Raw genomic sequence first — 5,117 nt, 5'->3', positions numbered from 1 at the left:
CGAGACTCATCCGACCAGGCAACATGTTCCCAGTCATCAACAGTCCAGTGTCGTTGTTGACGGGCCCAGGTGAGGCGTAAAAGTTTATGTCGTGCAGTCATCAAGGGTACACGAGTGGGTCTTCGGCTCCGAAAACCCATATCGATGATGTTTAGTTGAATGGTTCGCACGGTGATACTTGTTGATGGCTCTGCAGCAATCTGCGGAAGGTTTGCACTACTGTCACACTAAACGGTTCTCTACAATCGCCGTTGGTGCCGTTCTTGCAGAATCTTTTTCCGGTCGCAGTGATGTCGGAGATGATGGTTTGCCGGATTCCTGATATTCACTGTACACACGTGAAATGGTCGTACGGGAAAATCCCCATTTCACCGCTACCTCGAAGATGCAGTCTCCCAACGCTCGAGCGCCGACTATAACATCGCATTTAAACTCACTTAAATCTAGATAACCCGCCATTCCAGTAGCAGTAACCGATCTAAGAACCGCTCCAGAAACTTGTCTTATATAGGCGTTGCCGTCCTTAGCGCCGTATTCTGCCTGTTTATATATCTCTGTATTTGAATACGCATGCCTATACCAGCTTTTTTGCCGCTTCTGTGTGTTTTAATACGGAACAATATTTCAGACTGTATGTCCAGCTGAAAATTAATGTGATGTTATGGGTAAATAAAAGTGATCCTCTGTTAGTTCGGCCTCTTTATGTTTCGACGATGCTCCCTGTCCCGTACAGGACAGATTAGCGAGGTTATGTTGTATGAGCCTACGTGTCAGTATAACTTTACACCCCCTCTGCCCTGGATCCGTGCACTGATTCGGTTTCGAAGGGCGTCTTCAGTCATCGTATTCCCTCCTCAGGCAAACTGGCTCACAATTCTGGTACCAGGTCTTCGATAACCTGGATACTTTCACTAGGACCGAGTTGACGTCGTAAAGTGTTCTATCGGGGAGAGCTCTGGGGATGTTGAAGGTCACGGGGGTAAATCAACATTGCGTAAACAGGCCATAGAGAGGAGCCATTTGTGAACGACCATTGTCCTGTTGAAAAATGGCACGCCGACACTGTCGCGTGAGCGGTAATGACTGAGGACGCATGATCTCCGTGACGTACCATTGTGCCATCAGAGTTCCCTCAGTCAGTACCAGCCGTTACTCGATGGTCCCCACCCCCCTCCCCCACCGACGCCATTTATCAGAAGTCCACGCGCGCCAGTCACGGCAACACTTCAAACACAGCCGTTGGTGTTGCGGCAGAGGACGGCAGTTCACTAGTCCGGCTGCTTCTAGTCTCAGACCAGTGGTGCGGGATAACACAGACTGGTGCAGGGACTCTCTGATGGCAGGCGCTGGTGTGGAGACTTCCAGTTTACTTGGTGCACACCAAGGCGATCTTCCCCTGTGGCGGTCACAGTGGTCGAGCGGAACCTTGACGCCGAGTATATCTCCTCTCTGTTCCCACGCAGCCCACTATCGGGCCACTACCAAATCCTAATGCCCCACAAATCTATATACTGCACAATTCGACTAGCCGGCCAAATAGTGATCAACAATGAGGCCCCATTCAAGTGTTGATAATTATCTCACACGAGTGTGCGGTGTCTCCATGGCCTTCAGTGATCACGCAACATCTGACGCTGTTCAAAAAATGGTTCTGAGCACTATGGGACTTAACATCTATGGTCATCAGTCCCCTAGAACTTAGAACTACTTAAACGTAACTAACCTAAGGACAGCACACAACACCCAGTCATCACGAGGCAGAGAAAATCCCTCACCCCACCCGGAATCGAACCCGGGAACCAGGGCGCGTGAAGCGAGAACGCTACCGCACGACCACGAGCTGCGGACTCTCTGATGCTGTTCACGCCAGTTATATATGCTACTACGCTTGGTAACAACAGTAAAACCGAGCAACACTAATGCAGTCTGGTGGCCATTTTACCAATCACAGGTAAATGTAACTCTGTCATTTACATATCCGCCGATGATGGTTACGTGTACGAAGTTACGTTGACATCTGTCAATGTGTTCCGGGTGCTGCACTGGTTTTCTCAGGTACTTTGTAAACCAGAACTGGTTATTGATTGAAATAATATAATTTATAAGAAATGCTCCTCTATCTTTCGTTTCTTGTCATTCATTCACGCACTCCTATAATATTTTTATGACATCCTGCCTCTTATGTTTATGTCTCTCCTGTCGGCCGTCAGTTGCTCTGTACTTAGTCCCGTAAGCTCCAATTTTTGCAAGTGATGTATGTATCAACGCTGTTCAGAATACTGTGTCATGCCGTTAATTTTAAAATCCAGAATTATGGTAAAATATTTTATCTTATTTACATCACTAGACGAAAGTTTTGACTGTAATCCGAATATGTGCTTTTGACAGGTTTTATCTTCTTTTAATTTAAATGTTGTGTTAATTTCCATTAATTTACTCCCAATAACGGTTTCATAAATATAATTTCATGTTGATTTGAAGCTTGTGGGTAATAGACTAATTAAAAAATGAAACAAAAAGTGTGAAGTTTGGAAGATAGGAGACGAGGTACTGGCGGACTTAAAGCTGTGAGGACGGAACATGGGTCGTGCTTGGGTAGCTCAGTTGGTAGAGCACTTGCCCGCGAAAGGCAAAGGTCCCGAGTTCGAGTCTCGGTCCGGCGCACAGTTTTAATCTGCCAGGAAGTTTCATATCAGCGCACACTCCGCTGTAGAGTGAAAATTTCACTCTAGAAACAACCCCCAGGCTGTGGCTAAGCCATGTCTCCGCAATATCCTTTCTTCCAGGAGTGCTAGTTCTGCATGGTTCGCAGGAGAACTTCTGTGAAGTTTAGAAGGTAGGAGGCGAGGTACTGGCGGATTTAAAGGTGTGAGGAAGGGGCGTGAGTCGTGCTTGGGTAGCTCAGTTGGTAGAGCACTTGCCCGTGAAAGGCAAAGATCCCGAGTTCGAGTCTTGGTTCGGCACACAGTTTTAATCTTCCAGGAAGTTTCAGATCGTAGGAGATAGTAAAAGTGAATCGGTACATCACATAGGTTCGACATGCTGGGTAGATAAATCTTAAACTCGGAAAATATACTGTTGAAGAAGCGGTTGAATTTTACTGTATCAGAAACAGAACAGACAAAGAAAAAGTTACAGTAAACGCCAGTAGTAAGGATTACTCAACTTTGGTTTCCAAATAATAACAGTCGTAGCTACCTTTTTAGGTTTGTGTTATGTTTTGCACACCTGTGTGGTGACAACTTTCTTTATAATTCTACGTAAATTGTAGTCTTGACCGTAGTTACTGTCAACCTTCTCAGAATTCATAAATTTACACCAAGAGAGACCTCACAGACGGTATTTATGTTTTAGACAGTATTTAATTTACCAAAATAAATACACCACAAAAGATCCTACGCTTTTCTTAAACTCTCAGTGAGGAAGAAAACATGTAAAGTTAGAATTTCATTGACTGTAAGCCCGTTAGGTCTTCAGAAAATTTACATATTCTCATGGTTTTTTTTTACTCCGGAAAGTGATCAACATTTGACAGCTGATTTACACCACTATTAAAATCATAACTTTCCGCCTCTGACACTCTTTCGGATGACTTGCAGTTACCATTAAGAAGGTGTCTGATGTATCTTACGTCGTATGTATTCGTATTTCGACAAAGCAGAAGTTTCCTACAAGGTTCAGAAAGTACAGGGTGGTTGTAATCCAACTTGTGATGCTTGAGCCAATGTAAACGGAAGACTCTTTAGGAATGATTTTTCCCACTGTGAGCTACAGGATTCGCGTTCTTAGAGTTACTGTCGTGACCTGCCGTTAGGCGCCGGTACTCGTACCGCGACGTGAGGTTGAAACACATGCATCAGTGTGCATTACAGCTGCAGACAGTCAAAGCGAGCAGAGATTTACTCTTAATACTGATTTATCAAAACAACAGCAATAATGTTGCTGTTCTTTGCGAGTATCGAAGTTTTAAAGGAATACGGGGTTGAAGAAGATTCGGAAGTTCGAATTAACTCGAGATTTGGGAATTGCCCCTGGGAGAGGCTGATGGAAAATCACGCTACAAACTGTTGAAGAAGTTGCTGTTGCCATTGAGGAAAGTGCTGTACGCAATTTGCGATCTTCAACCACAGCACTATCTGTGTCGCGACAGCTGAACACTTCAAGATCCACCGTGGTTTCGGACAGCAGTAGAGCAATCTCTAGTGCGGTACCAGGCTGTCGTGGGTGCAGATGCACAGCGTTTGTAACGTGGAATGTAAGCATGGCATGCAGTTAACAAATTTTACCCTCTCTTGTGGAAACTGAGTTGTGTTTCTTCCAGTACTTTATTAATCATTTCTCTCCCTCATGTCCTTACAAATGTTTCCACAAAGTTTAATTGTCCTACGATCAGTCATTTCTCACGGCGACCCTCTCAAGTAGCGGAAGTTTAATTACAACCACCCTGTACACAGCCAGATACTTGCTGTGAACCAGGGCAACACATTATTATGATACTGGAGGCAATCAGAGATCAGTTTAATCTACATGTAGAAGGCAAAGCCATAATACGATACACCATCATTCTAAAACCGTCGTCAGAGGATCTTAACGTTTGGTGCAACGTTTCTGTATCTCCTTAAGAATGGAAGCGCCGGCCAGTGTGGCCCAGCGGTTCTAGGCGCTTCAGTCCGGAACCGCGCGACTGCTACGGTCGCTGTTCCGAGTCCTGTCTCGGGCACGGATGAGTGTGATGTCCTTAGGTTAGTTATGTTTAAGTAGTTCTAAGTTCTAGGGGACTAATGACCTCAGATGTTAAGTCCCATAGTGCTCAGATCCATTTGAACCATTTGAAGGATGGAAGCTACGAGCAGTAAATCAATCTTTTAACAGTTACACCTTAACTACTTGGTTAAGATACTGGTATCGTAATTGGCTTTTTGAGTAATGCATCAGTGGCACTGGTCTGAGGATTTTCGTGTAACCCTAACAGATGAATGCTTTGTGAAAGCACCTGCAAGGCCTTACAGTACTGCGATGGCTGATATTAAACGAAGAGCCTGTAATAAGCTTTCGCTTGTCTCTCCAGAGCTGCACCTGCCCATACGGAGTGCTGTAACGTGATATTCGCAGCAGTA

At 45.0% G+C, this 5,117-nt stretch overlaps 1 non-coding gene across 1 annotated transcript; it reads left to right on the top strand.

Annotated features, from left to right (window-relative positions):
- Positions 1–2,589: 2,589 nt before the first annotated feature.
- Positions 2,590–2,664, top strand: Trnas-cga. Its single transcript has one exon. It is a non-coding gene; the product is annotated as a tRNA-Ser (tRNA).
- Positions 2,665–5,117: the final 2,453 nt, after the last annotated feature.

The sequence above is a fragment of the Schistocerca piceifrons genome, chromosome 5 (genome assembly GCF_021461385.2).
Source record: "Schistocerca piceifrons isolate TAMUIC-IGC-003096 chromosome 5, iqSchPice1.1, whole genome shotgun sequence".
NCBI lineage: Eukaryota > Metazoa > Arthropoda > Insecta > Orthoptera > Acrididae > Schistocerca > Schistocerca piceifrons.
Note: the sequence above shows the minus strand (reverse complement) of the source record. Positions and strands in the feature narration are given on the sequence as shown.